Source organism: Amblyomma mixtum, chromosome 5 (assembly GCF_055824585.1).
Source record: "Amblyomma mixtum isolate Tamu chromosome 5, ASM5582458v1, whole genome shotgun sequence".
In the NCBI taxonomy this organism is placed as follows: domain Eukaryota; kingdom Metazoa; phylum Arthropoda; class Arachnida; order Ixodida; family Ixodidae; genus Amblyomma; species Amblyomma mixtum.
Genome location: NC_143016.1, coordinates 140,644,098 through 140,661,169, shown reverse-complemented (window position 1 = coordinate 140,661,169; position 17,072 = coordinate 140,644,098).

Below are 17,072 nucleotides of genomic sequence, written 5' to 3'. Positions count from 1 at the left end.
AGAAGAAGCGTGGAAAGTAAGCACAGGCCATCGCTGGTGTGCTGCCGAGCCCACTCATGAGTGGGTGCAGGTAAAGGGAACAAATAGTAAACATGAGCAGGCTTTACCAAGAAGAAACTGCTGCATTCAGTTGGCACTGAAGTTGCGAAGAGATGAATGACCTTCTCTCTTTTTTTTAGATAAAACACTGTGCTAACTCTGCGGATATTTTGAAAATCACTACGAATATACCCTATCGTGCGCAGGACCACAAACGAACCAGTATCGACACAAATCCGATCCAGAAGAAGACCCCACTGAATTAAACATGTAGAAACTAGGTGTTCATACTGTGGCCATGCTTTCGACAACTCTCGATTTCATTCGGCAAAAGCCGAGTGTTACGATGCTTTGAGCCTATGCCTTGTAGTTCATCTATATCTGCCGTGATCCTATTCACTTCTAAATCTGTTATAATGTTCAAGAGGTTCAAAATAGAAACTGTTTTTTTGATCTGGAATTTTTCTTTGTAGAGGTACAGAAAGCGATTTTTCTTACTCTTGTTGTGTCATACAAAATTTTTCGCCACATGAGTTTTTTTAAAGTAGTTTTTGCCTATGGCGTTTTCCACTCTTTGAGAGCTTCATTGAATCTCCAAATTGGTGCAAAATGCTACATCAGAAAATAAAAAAAACACACTTCTGTGAGGCGTGGCACCTAATGTCATGTCACTCTGTGCTTGCGACCGCGGCATCAGAATTTTTCCCGCTCTGGCGAATCGCGCTGTTGTTAACCCACGGCAGAAATGCAGGTCGTAGCGGTCACTTCCGAAACGCACAGAGCCTCAAGTTTTATAAACTGCGAGTTTGTGCGAGCCTGATGTCCTGACATTTATATGAATATTTTGAAGCGAGCAGTGTTTCCTCTGGCGGCGTGTTTCTCTGTGTTACTCTCATGCATTCTTCCAAACTTACCTTGTGTTTTTTGTAGTCCAGTTAAAATTCTTTTCATTAGTTATTCATTTATGTAAACGGGACTCGTCGTCTGCTGTCAAATTCTGTCCTTTGTGGGCGCCTGCGGATCTTGATGCAAGAGCTGAGCGAAGCCTTGTGAGGGCGCCTATCTGTTCTCTTCTACGCTCTGCGCCATCCCAAAACGAAAGTATCCGTGCCATTTATTGGAGACTTGGGTTGATCACGGGCTGCGTGGCGCCTTTGATTGGGGTCTGCGCCTTTAACCCTCAATGCTGGTAACTAATTTATTTTCTCCCAACAGTTTTTTCACGCCACGGTCAACGTGTGTCACGTGCGAGCTGAGCGGCGTTGCTCAAATTCATAGGATGTCTTTGGACCAGAGCCAGTTGCGGGCATCTGTGAGTAAAGAAGGAAAAGACATTTGACGTCTTCAACTCATTTGTCACCCTTCTACTTGTGTCTCTCTTTTGTTGGGCAGCACACAATCAGTTTATACCAGAAGCATCTTCTGTTCCTCCTGTTCAAGCGCGGAATGAAAGAGCAAGGCAGTTTTTCGTAGACACGCAAAACAAAAGCAAGGCACTGCGTGCACGGTACAGTGTTTCTTTATTGCAGATGGGACACGTGTCCAGACCTTTGTATATCATTCAGTCGAAGCTGTTTAAAATTTAGCAATTTTGTACTCGCCGGCGCCGACAAAATGTGTGAAACAATTCCCTCAGGGACTTTCGCACCGACTGATTGAATTACGATCTGCTGCCTTGCTGTCCAACGAGGAGTTGACAGCCGGAGAAACGCAAGTGGCAGAACCAGGATATTGGCGTTTTCAGACGGCCAGTTGTTGCAGTTAGCACTGCAAATCGATGTTCCAGCGTCAAGAATGATTTGCTTATTCCTTCAAAGCCCGGCGAACCAAATCAATTGAAGTGGTTTCTATGTTGTTTAGAGTGACTACTTCAGTATTTCTCAGTACCTTAGCACTACATGACGTCTGCCCATGGTTGGCGCCAGTCATGGCAGATATGGACGGAATAACAAAGCTGTCTCGTCACGATACCGCTTTTTCGCATTTATTCAGGTATACGTAGGGATTTTGACATTCTATGGAGGGAAATTTTAAATATCGCGGAATTGGAGAGAAGAATCTGCGAAATTTCTGGGGGGAGATAAAATAATGGTTTAAGATGCACCTCGCGTTATATTCGGAACCAAATCATAAATGTAGTATTAATTTTACTATTTCGCGCTGTTCAAGGTAGCTAAAACGACGCTCGCCAGTAGGCTAGAGAGAAACCATATTTTTAAGGTTTTGAGCCAAATAACGCTCGATAAAAGTGGAAAGGAGATGATGGCTATCGGTAACAAAGAAAAAGTGGTGTGGGTCGTTGAGAGAGAAGACACTGGAACAGTTCACTGGAGTTCGGAAGGCAAACGAGGGTGATCGGGCGGACGACTTCGCCGGTGGCTGCTCATCAGGGGGAGGCTATGGACATTAATAATTCCGAAGTTTGTCTTCACTCAATTTTGGCGCGCGCATACGAACCATTGCTTCCTAAATAACGACTATCTATCGAATGCTTATGTATATCAGCTTGCCGTCTGCGTTTTCATGAGCGCGCGCTGCTCCACTTGGCCGGTTAAGTTCGAAATTGGTTTGTAAATATCACTCATTTATTGTCGAAATTTCCTGAATTCTCAAGCATCTTTTCGTATTACTTCCTGAGTTAAGGTGAATTAGTCATTCTTCCAGTGTTCACGTATACCTTCTGGAATACCATAAACAACAGGATAGAAATAAGTGCGGTGGTTGTTAACATAATATTCAGCGAAAAATTCTGAAATCCTGGATTTTTTCGCGGAAACGCGGGAAACTAGAAGTCTCAGGTGTATAGTGCCTTGCGTATTCTTTTCGGGGCCGTGCTTCTTCTTGCAAGATGAAGCTACCTACGGCCTAATTCGCTGAAAAATAAAGCACATCTGCGGCCAGAAATACGCGAAAGAATATGAAATTTTAATAAGAAGTTGGCTGACGAATTGACAGGAATTTTTTTAATAGATGACCCACGTGATGTCCCGTAAGAAATCAACTACGTACAGGCAACATGGTTTGTTTGAAAAAGCGCGACTTGCAACAACCAGGCGAGTCTGCACACGCAAAGCATTTTTGCATTTTTGCTTTCTCTGAGTCAATGAAAATTACAAAATACAGAGAGGTTGTCGCAGATCAGGACAGTGTCACCTGTAGTGAGGTTGGCTGAAGTAATTTCGTCAGTAGTTATAGATTTTGAGCTCTATACTTATTGCATCTGTTCAGTTTTCGAGGAACGGGTTCTATATTGTTTTACCATGGACGCTGTGCGGGAGCTTCATTCTTTTATTGAGATATTGTGTCAGATTACCGCACATGCCCCTATGTATTGAGGCAAGCCTAAGGGATTGATAAAAATATGGCTGCATGCCGAGTTTTTCGCACCAGCGTATTTACGTCAAAAGCTTGACTAATTGCCGGTGTTTTTGTTTCGGGCCACAATCACAGTCCTTTGAACCAGCATCACAAGAAGAAATTAGAGAAAAACTAAACAGAACTAAAATTATGAGTAATGAAAGAAAAATAAAGTTTTGCATCCACAAAGCGGGAATTCCCCATCAGGTTGCAGCCACTCCATACCTACAAATGAAACGTGTAGAAATTGTACCTGCACGCCAGGCGGCATTTTTTGTATTTTTCAAAATGCTCGTAAAATTCTCGCTGCTGTGGGGGTGTATAATATCTGTTAATTTCAACGGTAGGCATGTTGTGGCTGCAACCTTATGAAAACTGCTTTACCAGTTAAAGAAACATGCTCACCTCCGCTAACATAAAACTCGTCATCTTTAATATTGGCATATTTGAATACAGATTGACGTTCTGCCACGCAATTTCACATTAAAAGACGGTGCATTTCAGCGCAACGTAGCGCCAAAGCGACTTGACTCACTTAGGCAGCCCATCTTCTTAGTGGCCCCTGAACTTCAGGAAGGAACGGCAGGCCGCTTTACAAGAGTATTCCAATGCAAATGCTGAAAAAAAAAATGGTTTTAAATCTTTGTTTACGGCAAACCAAGGGCGCCAATATCGTCTCACGCATCAGTGGAGGCGTCACCCGCACGTTGAGGGAAGGGATGGAAGAGGGAATGACGGAGTAAAAATAAACAGGCACCGCGGTAGACTGCTTAGGGATAATTTTAACCGCTCGGGGTTCTTTGACGCGCGAGGACATCGTGCATCATATTAGCGCCGCTCGCGTCTGAATTCTAAGAGCCAGCAGCCTGCATACAATAACAGTGTAATGCAGGTATATATAAAAGATATGGTGACTCTACCATAAAGGAGGTATATATTAAACTCTTAGCTTGCGAATTCTCAGTGCAAAAGACAAGCACTTCTACAAGGACAGTGGCGTACAAGTTGTCCAAATAAACAGGTGCTACTTTCAGGCTCTAAATATCTGAACTCAGCATGACCAATCAGCAGCCGTAATTCCAAGTAAAATGCGGGTCGAATTCATCCCATCACACCTTTGCAGTATGAAATAAATAAAGAAGTACGATTAATGACTTGAAACAGAGAACTCCCTGTAATCGCCGGGCATGCTCATCCACTTAACTGCTGATAACAGATGGTTGGTTGCCGCCTTGCCCTTGAAAATATTCTTGTTTTAATTGTAATTTGTTGGATTTAACGTTCCGAGGCGACACGTGAGTTACGAGGGGCGCCGCAGTGAAGGCCATAAGATAATTCAGAGCACCTTGTGTTCTTTAACGGGCGCTCATATTGCACGTGCAGCACATGGACGTTATTCTACTTCGCTACTTCGGCTCAAACAAAATGCGGCACTGGCGACCGCGATCCAATAAGCAGCGATTTTGGGATCAGCGACCGAACGCCAAAGCCACTGAGACACCATGGCGGGTGAAATGTCCTTGCTGGACTGTCTCATTGGTTCCATGTATTTTGCCCTCACATTGATGCCCCACAAAAGGGGAGGAATGAGCTTGCAAAGCGTGCAGTTAGCAGACTGCGGCACTAGCACAGACAACGCGCGGCTGCTTAAAATGATGTGTTAATAGAAAGATGGTTGCTACTTCACAATTTGTGCATTATTAATGATTATGATTTCATCAGGGTTTTTAAAAGCTGCTGTGAAAGTATCCTGAGTAGATGCATCTTCAAGTTTTTTTTTGCTGTACTTGCAGAAAATGGCGCTCAAACGATATGCTCACATTGTTTCAGTTCATTCAAGACGGCAAGATCGGCAAGAAAATAGACCCTTAGCACCTTCAATATTTTGAACAAAGACCTAATGAAGCAAGGAATGAATCCAGAGCTTAACTGACAACGTTATTCGAATGGTCTAACGTTGGAGTTCCGATGGGTTTTAAGCGATGGGAATATTGTGTTTGGGAACGCAGAAATCATATCTGTGTTCAGTGGCATAATTACTGACGTTTCCCATGCAAAGCGTACCAAAAGCTGGTCGTCCATGCAACCCAATAAACATGCACAAGAATACCTGTAAATACCCCTTGCATGTACGTAATGTTGGTTGAATTCCCAACTCTTCAAGGAATCAATCGCTGCCATTATTTTTAACAGTGCAGCGCACTTCACTGAATGTTTACGCCCTATTTATTCGGTAGAAAGGAGTGCGTTTCCTTAAAGGTAGCTCAACGAAGCTAAAACTTTCAGTGTTCGATGGGTGCAACTAAAATGCGCAAGGGAGTTTGTACAACATGAATAGAATGTGAGCGGGCACGTGTGTAAGTTCCTGTAAAACGAATGCAATAAACTTATTTATTTTTCTTGCATTGCTTCAATATTTTCATTGTTAACTTTTAGCAGAATTGAATATCTTTTGGAGATGGCGCGTTCTTTATCCTCTTGTAACGAATGGCTGTTTAGGACACAAAAAAAGTATCTATACACAGAAGGACCATGAGCGCAGCGTTATTAAAGTTTTGCTTTTTACTTAGCAAAATAATAAAATACACAACTAATATCCGTAACGTCCGCAGAATAAGAGGTGGTTTCTATATTAATCCGGTTGCGAACACTGGCACCCTTAGTGGTACACATTTATTAAATTATTAAATTTCATTTAAACTTGCCATAACAATTTATTTTGCCACGTCTGAAAGCGCAGCTACAGGTCTTTTTCCCAGCGGCCATATTCTGATGCACCCTATGATGTAGGTAGTCTAGCCACCCTAATGTAGGTTTGCACGTTGTTCTTCAATACTTCCGTGTACTTCGACCGGCATGCGACAATTCGTTACGGCGCAAGTAGATCATACAGTTCGCCGGTTCCGTGGACGCAGTTTAGGTGATTTCCAACACGCACCACGAGATTTTATTCCTGACACACACTCTTTAATCTTTATCACTGTCTCCTTAGTAACACGCTGTCAGTATCGAATTAGGTACTAGCGCGCATCGACGCCACAACGCTATGACCATCAGCTCGGCGCTCCCAGCTGGTGCCTTCGCGCCAGCTGCGCGATGCTGCAAAAGACGAAAATAAAGTAGAGCGGCGCGTGCCCGGGACGCAAGTCGGCCACGGGTAGTTTGGTCCTAGAAACGCTCTTTGTTGCACCTCTAGTTTTGGCGCTCCGCAGCAACCCCGCGATTTCCCTACAACGCCATGGGCGGGGAGGGGGGGGGGAGCGATTTCAAGCAAGGAGTCATTGTTTTCAGATACAATATGTGCCATGCAGCGGAAGTACAAGTTTTTTTATAGAAATGTTTTTGACGTCATGCCTACGTCCTCCTAAGCACCGTTCCTGACCGGCAGCAGAGGTTTGCATTTTGATTGTTCTTTTGTGGCTTTAAGATGTTCCCACTAGATATTTTGAAAAAGAAAAACGATTTGTTGTGGCGCAAGTGGGGCTTTATGGGGGGTCTATGGAAAACCCTCAAAGCTGCTGCTTTTGAAAAGATGCAGAGATATACTCTATAAGTTGCGAGCTGTGGATGGTTTTGAGCAGTGTCTCGCTAATCAACCTCAAATACAAAATTTGCTGTCAAAAATATGCTCAATAACGCAGTGGATCCATACTGAAAAATCCGGTATGAATTTTAAACCGGAACCGCATACCGGGTTATTGTACAGGATTTGCGATACCGGATTACCGGAATATCCTGTATAAAACAGGACAGTCCTGTATAATACAGGACTCTCCTGTTTTGTACAGGATACTCCGGTAATCCGGTATCGCAAATCCTGTACAATAACCCGGTATGTGGTTCCGGTTTAAAATTCAGGCCGGCATACAGGACAGTCCTGTATTCTACAGGCTAGGCCCGTATTATGCAGGAGGGCCCTGTATCACAGAAAAAAGGCAGGAATGAAATGCTTCAAATATATCCCACTTGGACTAAATCTGCCCAAAAACTGGGGCCATAAGTGTACATGCCAAATGCTGCAATATACAGAGCCTCAGAAACTGGTAATCTGCGATTATCAGCGACTCGTATTGCAGTCGATGTGCAATTGTGTTATTTGCTCCCAGCTTTCACCAAGTATTGGTAGCTTGGTCAGTATTATAATGCATCAAAAACTCCAAAAGATGTTTATTTTTTTCGCATGTGTTGAACCAGCTCACTGAGGTAATAATTTAACTCTTCGCGCCGATCTACCGGCGCTGGGGTCTCTACAGGGTGCTGGCCAATGAAGTAGTCAAAAGCACCTGCAGAAAAGAAAATATGATTGGTAGTACATAATGCTCCCAACTTATCATTTAATTGGGCACTGACACACAACATAATGCATTAAGCACTGTGACATGCAACTTACGGCCAATGGCTTGTAGCTTTTCAGGGGTCATTGGCTTTCTGCCCACTGTGGAGGCTTCTGACTTCAGGTTGCGATGGCAAGCTTGCCCTGTAACGCTCCTTTCCAGGAGTTGTGGAGTCGTCCAAAGGCTGCGTCCTTGCAGAAACGCGAATCTTTGGGTGCCACCATAACTGCTGCCCACGTTGCCGAAGGAATAAAAATTCCATTCCCGAGGTGGACCTGTATGCAATAATTACAAATGCATACCCCAGTAGCACAAACCATGCTCTGAATGCGGGCCCTCGTGGGCCCAGACAAGCCAGGCGTCTCAAGACGCCAGGCCCTGAGCATTGGCAATGCTCAGTATCGTGAATGCACCTCACGCCTTCCATATTTGAATCAATAATGTATTGCAAATCTGCGTCGTAACATTGCTGGTGCGTAAACAGGTTGCTCGGACAATTCCGGTGCTTGCGTGGTCATCCTCCATTATTTACGGCACATACCGCAGCATCGATGCGATGCGTGATGTTTTTTCAAGGTCTTGAGCCGCTCCCCCTCAGGACGCTTATCGCTGATTGCTCTCGCACGTATACACGATATGCCTCTGTAAAAAAAGAATACAAACCATAAAACTAATTTTAGTCGTGTTATCATGAAGGACAAGCAATTTCGGTATGCAGCTGAAAGAAAATTTTGAGCTATTTCATCCCTCTACGCTGTGCAATCCACAAATTGCTAGTTAAAAAGACACCGGACAGTTAGAACGTTTCTGTTGACGCCGAGCATATAACCGAGACGGAGGCAGTACTTAAAAAAACAGGGTGATTTGAAATGCGTACTTACGTCCTAGCAGCACGACGTCACCGTCATAAAATCCGCCTTCACCGCCGTGGCCTCCACCGGTCAAACGTCTGTAAATGTCACGGTTCACCACTCACGTCTTTCGGAGCGAAGTCATTCAACACTGAGAGATGGACGATAGGGTTCCACCATATTTGCACTGGACGTACGCATGGAAGGCGATGTCATCTTCGATCGTGGATTGATCAAGCAACACGATGAAAGGCACAAAAACTGTATAACACAAATTCAACGAGGACTAGCGAGTGCCAGCTTGTTTTCGCAGCTACCTTCATCCCTTGACACTCAACCCAACCGCAGGAAAAAAAAACCTGTTCCAAACAAACGCGGCCAGACACAGTGAACAAGTAGAATCGAGCCCCCTCTCCACTTCATGGAGCGTCGCGGGGAGTGTGGTAGGGAGGGCGGCTTAAAATGTTCGGTAGTGGGCTGCAGAGTGAATGCCTCCTCGTTATTTCGGGGAAGGGGGCTGGGAGGGACAGGGCAGACACAAAGGAGACCTCGGGGAAGGAACAAAGGCAGACAGAAAAAAACAGGGTTGAGCAGGTTTTTTTTTTTTTTTTTGAGAGTGGACCCAGGAAAAGGAGGGAAGGCGGTGGTGAGAGGAAAGAAAAAAACTTGAAAAAAAAAGTGCGCAAAGACAGGTTACTCGTGTGACGTTTCTACGGGAGTTTGTTCTTAATTTGTTCTCTCTAGCACTGTACCTTTTCACTGGCTAACCTTTTCTTGTTCGTCGATATAAATGTTCTCGGCGATTTGTGATTAGTATCTCTTCCTGGTAGGGTGAAGGGTGGGGCAGCTCGCGATGGCGCTTGGACAAGTTGAGTTATCAATGGGCAATCACTTGACGAAGAAGAAGTGCAAAGAATTCCTGCACGAAAACCAAGAATTTTCTTTCTTCATCGATGCGTCGCTACAGACTGCCGCAAGCGAACAGCTGCTGCAATGAACGCGACAGTAACAAACCTTTTGGAGCCTCTGGCGCAGTCACCGGAGGCTCGCCATGTTTATCAGCCAGTCGTGAAGTTCTGCACTGTGAAATCCAGAGTAATCTGCGCAGGACTTAGGAAGGCTGCTGGCGGATGTATACTAGCCGTTTGCCCGCACACAGCCGCCCTGGCTTTGTCAGGGTGCTGCACGGGAAGCCAATATGGCGGTTGCCCGCAAAACCCCTTCATGCAGCCCCCGCCTTTCATGCACAAACTGCATGTTTTGCCACTGAGAAGCTCACGCATAGCCCTTTTCTTTTCCTAGCCCTTTCAACAAAACCGTGAATGTGTTATTTATCGCACTTATGCGCACGCTGACCCCCCCCCCCCCCCTTCCCCTAAAAAACATCTGCTGGCGTACAACAGTCAATCTGCAGACCAAGCACCAAAACCGCAGCACATATCGCTCTGAATACAGGCTGGTATGTCCGGTTTGAGCTCCGTACCGGACTGGTCTGTCCGGTTTGAGCTTTGATACCAGAATGGACTGTCCGGTATGAGCTCCGTACCGGAGCGGTCTGTCCGGTTTGGGATCGATACCGGACCGGTATGAACCGGTATAGCCATCAAACCGGACGGGTCTCGCCGGTATGAGAGTGATACCGGACCGGTATGAAACCGATATGTTCCGGTAAAATCCCGTTTCCCGCGATACCGGATTTTTCAATAGGGATATATGCGTTATACATTTTCTACCGCAGGTGTTTTCAAACTTCATTCCCAGCAAGTCTTCGATTTCGTGCTGTGCTCTGCGTCGTCCCCCGATGCGAAGAGCTACGAATCTCTGAAATGCAGTTTCCATCAGCATCTTTTTTTTTCGAACATGATGTTGTACTTGCTCGGAGTAGACGGCTTCACTGCTTCGATATATTGCCATTCATCATCACTTGTATTTGGTTACTTTCTGAAAGGCATTGCGTTTCTATGAGCGTTAGGTCCAAAGATGCGAAATCCAAAGCGTGGTTTTCCTTTGCACCTTTTGAAAGCGGTTGAGCTTCCAGACGGCGGAAAGAATAAGAACCGCGGTTCTAACTGGCACATTACACGTGTAGTATATGCCATGTCGGCGTGATTTCCTCGCGTGCCCCTGTCCAAAAACATGCCTTAACTAAACATAAACGTAGAGATCATGTCATCAGGAACTTACAATAACCTAGCACACCATTCACGCGAATTCAACTTTGCGTGCGTCGGTTGCTTCAAGTAAGCGTACCGCGTTCCACCCTATATTTTTCTGTTCAGCTGCGGCGCGCACGAAATTGTTGCAGTAATAAGATCATTATAACCAGAGGTCACAACCTACCACAAAGAAAACATTTTCGCTACGTACCGGTCAAGATGCAAAATATTGCAACGAAGAAGCAGCTTTATAAATACCTGCAATACCGTGAAGTGAAGCTGCCAAGTAAAAGCAGTTCTGGATGGAACGTGGATATTCTACCATGGATCCAGCACACAAGCCAACTGGCTTTTAGCAAGCTTTTCATGCATACACCATCAAATATAGTCTGTTCATTGCGCACAATGCAGAATAAAAGTTGTTTTTGGATCTTCACTTAAGAAGTGTGTGAAATAAAAGATTTTCATCTTACCATGGTTACACGAACTCCAGCATTTTGTTGAAGCAGAAAAGCCCTATTGAGCTACAGGATTTTTGCAGGATAAATACTTTACTCGAACCACCTATAACGCCCCTTGTTCACGCGAATAACTATAAGACTAGGAGTTCGTTTTTTATGTGTGCTTAGAATTCGTCAAATACAATAAAAAAAGTTCCTGAAGCTTCAGCATAGCTATCACGCTTTGATGGCGCAGCCAGCACTCGGTGTGAAAAATGGATAGCTTCGAAGAAAAGGTTTATGTGCCTTTTATCCATACCGAAAGTTGAGAAATAAGATCACTGACCCCAAGGAACGTTTCCCCGTTTGAAGATTTGTTTTGCTGTAACGGTTTCCGCCCCTTATACCTGAAAACGCGCTTTAAAAACTATGGCGAAACGTATACATTATACGGTGTATGAGAACCTGCAAGCTTACATTTTTACAACGCAAGCACCCGTGAAGTACGTTGGATTGACAAAATACCTCAAAAAGAAGACAAAAACAAGGCTTTCAAGTGGTTAAAACTCTAAATGGAGGCCCCCTTTTGAAAAAAAAATCGCATCTATCTTTAACTTCTGATGTAGGCAGACCTAAAAAATCAAACAAATTTTGGCCGAATGTTATCAAAAAACCTTTGATGGCGAAGCTCCTTTGGTTTGGAAACTAATAAAGATGAAACCATGAGTTTTTTAGTAACGGTTTTTCTCTCGCAGCCATTATTCCCATGCTTGGATTGCGGCCCCTTGTGTGTTTCGTACGGCATATTTCTGTTCCTTTTTGTTTTGCTAAACCTGGCCGGAATAACGGCCCAGGAGCACCACACCGGCCCACGTCTTCATCCCTCTTAGTGCAGCTATTGACGCTTTTACAGACTTACAAATCAGTGTCGATCAGAGAGCCTGTTTAATGCTAACACAGATCTCCTAAACCATGCTTGGTCGAGCTCGAAACCTCGGTGGCGCGAAAACTTTTCAACCAGTAATTATTCCAGACCTTCTGAACTTGGCGGCACATTCAAAGGGAACCAGCCGAAATTTTTCTTTTCAACTCAAGAAAATTGACAAATTTGGGAAGAGCAGACATTTCTGCGAGGAAGCATTGTGCTAAGATGTGGTGCCGCATAGAGTTTTGCATTCGTGTTTGCAATTCCCCTAAAAGAGGGTAAAAAAAGTGACTTTTCGATTTAAGCTGCGATGACATCTGCCATTCTGGAATGAAATGTTTTACTGAGAGCGACTGAAATGTTTCTGACATTCGATTGTTTTTTATTCTATCGATGCATTGATCGAATCTGTTGTTCTTTATTTTCTTTCCGTTTTTCAACTTTACTCGCAGAAGTGAAAGCCACCATGACTACGGATTATTGAGCGGCATGATAACAACTATTACTTTCAAGTAAGTAAGTTTACCTAACTTTTAGTTTCAGTTTCAGAAACTGTGCGATTTATTAGAATTACAACCACTAATGGGTGTACAACGCCGTCAGAACCACGGGTGTTGAACGAACTGCAGCCCCTGCGATACGAAACCTGCCGATTGAGCTGAAACCTACTTCATTCGAAATAGGTTATTGTGATTTGTAGGTCGCTGGACGCCTAAATGCAACTGCTACGGCAGATTGCTTTGTAGGTATTTATTCAGCTACGTGACGACAAATACATCGACTGCTAATCTTTACCTCTGAACAATGCGCCGTCGGCACTCCCGTGGCGTACAGCGGTGAGGCGGCCTCCTCACGCTCTCAATGATCACGTCTAGGACTCATTATTTGCAGGCGCTACTTTTCATGGTAGATATTCTGCTTTTAAGCACCCTGATAAGTTGCCTCATTAGTCTCTGCGCATCCAGTTGCTGTGTCGAAGACGCGGTTGTGTGCAGCTGCCGTGCCACTTGGCCCGCATCCTGATTCGCTGTGACGTCCTTCAAGGCATTCAGTCGCTGTCCCGCGCTAGGTAAGCGCATGCATTGTCTTGTGAATCATACCAGTATTTCAAATACAAGTTGAACAGATTCCGCTTGACGTTCTCAGTCCTCTTAGCCAGGCACTCACCCTCCTGAATGCTTCTATGGCGACTCCATACCCTCACTACTCGACGTTCCTCTTGACTCGAAAACAACACTGCCGCCATCGCACACGTGCTCAATTTTTTACTGTAGGGTAAGCGTCAGCCACTCTGTTAAGCATGACGAGTACTTCGCGCGTCAGCATATCCGAACTGAGGTGGCAACTATATACAGAGCTATTTGTAGTTTTCCCTCAATTACCTGACTTCTGAAGGTCATTTCTTTGCTATTGTTTCATTGCGAACCTGAACTCAACCAGAGAGCGGAGCTATACGCCTCAGAGCTTCAACGGGAGCAGCTTAAACGAATAGTGAGCCGAAAATAAAATAATCATTAAAACAAGGCCGTAAATTTCATAGAAAAAGACCTTGAAAAGTGTGCAGCAACCGATTTTCATAAAGATCGATTTTGTTTTCACTTCATATGGTCCTGTTTCATTTGATGATTTGACATATAAATATATTAGATGTAAGCTACTCACGGAGATTGATAATAATATAATTAACTCGCTCTTACTGAGCTCACAAAATATCAACCTAAAGTTAGGAATATAGTAAATATAAGCTACGCACACAGAATAATAACAAAGTAAGCTTGCTTTTACTGGGCTAACAGAATGTCAACATGACGTTCGGAACGGTGGATATAAATTAGAAATCAGTTTAAGACTGTACGCACCACAGAGAAATGGTTTGGTTTGGTTTATGGGTTTAACGTCCCAAAGCGACTAAGGCTATGAGAGACGTTGTAGTGGAGGGCTCCGGAAATTTCGACCACCTGGGGTTCTCTAACATGCACTGACATAGCACAGTACACCGGCCTCTAGAATTTCTCCTCCAAAGAAATTCAACCACCGCGGCCGGGATAGAACCCGCGTCTTTCGGGTCAGCAGCCGAGCACCATAACCACTGAGCCACCGCGGCGGTTCAGAGGAATGAAGTGAAACCCGAATTAAAGGGCGCGGCATTGTCTTTGCCGAAACCATAGTTGACTCATTTACTATGTTTAGTGGCACGCCCGGAACCTGCGGCCAATAGCATCTCTGCAATCTCCCCATCCTCGCGGCAATGTACTCGTCCAACTACATGCTATCGCAAGTCGTTCCCACTCCGCACCATTCTAGTTTCTAGTAAGGTCATAACTACACCAATTACGGTCCAACCCAAGCAGCGAGATGCCATAGCCATGACCGTAACTTATTGGCAGCGGTTTCTCTTCTTCAGTATTTGTACGTTCCAACGTCACTTCTGGAGAGGCACTAGGACGTCTACAATAAGCTACAAGAAAGCTTTGATGGTGTCAGCTGTAAACGTGTCGTGTTGATAGTAATTGGTGTGCGGTGTTCGTTCACGCAGAAACTTTATAGGCTGGTATAAGAACGAAACGGCGACTCTATGCACTCGCAAGAGGGCACCATCGATCAGATAACTAATGCCAACGGGTGAGGACCACGTGGAGGTCAGAGAATGAACGCAATAGAAGAACCTGCTGTTATTGGTTGGCTCTTCGTAACAAGGAGGACAGGTACTGCGGCTGAAACGCTAGTATTAATAGCGCAACAGATAATGGCACGCTGAAATGTGGGTTATAAATTGAACAAGCTCGGATTATCTGAACAAAAAAGACTGTTACCAGCAAGGCAACCATGGCACGTGGAAATGATGTCCTCTTCATACTTCGCCCACAAAACACCGCCACGCATTTATTCTTACTTACCCTTAACCCCTGACCACAGAGAAAGAGCTTAAAGGAACACCCGAAATAGCTTCGAATGCATAATGAAAGAGCCTACATTACAAGAGGAAAAAAAAAAGCGAACTAAGCTTGCCTGAGCATTAGCTGCTTGTTGTCTGCTTTCTATTTCTCACAAATTGTGGCAAGAAAGAAAGCTTCCACCCTAGAGCGTTAATTTTCTAACTATTTGGCAGCAAACGACCCCTTTCAATCCCAGGCTGACTGCCTCCTTGACATGTGACAGCCGATGTTCTCGTTCGTTGCCTTAAATCACTGTTGAAGAATTTTCGCCTCCCTCGAGCCATTTAACGGAAATCGGGAACGGAGCGGCTACCAAGTGTGAGGATCTGTGAGATTGCAGGTCTTATTTTAAACAAACACAAAAGTACAAACAATAAACGATGCGGCTTTTATCGGAAAGGAAACCAATTTCAATATGAGCGAGAAAAAAGGAAAGGAACAAGAGAGCAACGCAACAACACACGGGAAAAACACACGGGGGAACAGAACAAAATGCTTACGGACAATACAGGGAAAAGAAAGTCAAAGAGGAAAGTCACACTACTTGTCTCTTATTCGAGCAACGAGCGGGGAGGACTGGCTGGGTGTCGGGCAGTCAGGGAAGGGAGTCTCTGGGCGTTCCAATGTTGATGCGACGCTACCGCAGCGTCGGCGTCTGTGGGCTCCCGGCACGGTTTCCAGGTCTGGTATCCCGGAAAAGTCACGTAGGCGCCAGAAGCGGCCCGTGTGGAGCAGCTGACGGATGGACGGAGAAGAGTAGCGCCTGAGCCTGGTGGTTGAGGCTCTCGACGATGGAAGTCCAGGTCTGGTGGCCCGGACGTCTGCGGCTAAGGCCCAAGCCCGGAACTCGGGGAGCCAGCAGAACTCGTCCAAGTCCGTCGCCCACCGCGCTCTTCTCTGCCACGTAATCCTCTTCGACCTGCCCCGCGTTCCCCTCCGCACGCGCTCCTCGTGCTTTGTCTTCTTCTCCTCACGAACGCCGCTGGGTGGCGCTATCTCCTTACACCAAACAAAAAAAAATAATAAATAAAGAAAAGCTGAGCATGGTGGCAATTGCCACCACCCCGTTTCAAAGGGGGCGCTCCTATTCATCCATCCATCCATCCAAGCTCTCCTATTTTCGTGTTAACATGCATATTTAGTCTTGCGGGCTTACCACGACGATAACGCTACCGTTTCGTTCAGGAAGGAAATCAGGATGCTGTACTGTAGTAGTGAGCTTAGCGTTATTATATATAAGTAGTAAGGATCGAAGTACAGAATATCCTGTACAAGCACCCGTCCTGCTGGACACGCTAGATTATGGAAGAACAAACATTGAAGAACAAAACCAGGTTGTGCGTTAGTACGCCAACTATTTTATTACACGATAGCGAAGTAGCGTGCCTTGATGCCACGTATAAACACGAGTTTGTGTTTGTGTACTTCTTGATAGGTTGCCAATTTTTTCTATATATTGTGCTGCTGTCTTCGAATAAGCTTTCAGTTTTGAGTCAGCGCTCGTCCTGTGTTTCTTCTGCTGCCGTCTTCTTCTTTGCACTCCCCATCGAACAATCTCTCCATCGAATGAGCTAGTGGAATTTCGCTCCCCTAATCACTTCTACGAAAGTGCATGTTTTGCAATACAGTCATGCTTCGAAATTCGCAAAACACACCCTTAAAGTTTTTTTTTTTCCATTTTGATATATGAGTTGACAAGCTCATCTTGATGCGATAGGCCTAATCACCGCACGTTTAATCATTTGCAGCGCGCGAAGAAAAACCATGCACGTTGCACAAAAAAAGCGTAATTCTTCTCCAAGTCCGCAGACGGCATTTCCGAGTCTTTCCATCGGCAGGCTGATTTGCGTTATCGTCGGCCACATGCGAAGCGCATGCCAACCGGCATTCGTGCTGTGGATGAGCGGTTGTTGTGCTGGTTTCCGCTCCAGGCAACACCATGGATTTCAATGTGGAAGTGTAGCTTTTTCAGAAAGCGGTGAATTGCTACCACTGTCATTTGTTTGTGGATGTATGGCAAAGTAGCGTTTCTTG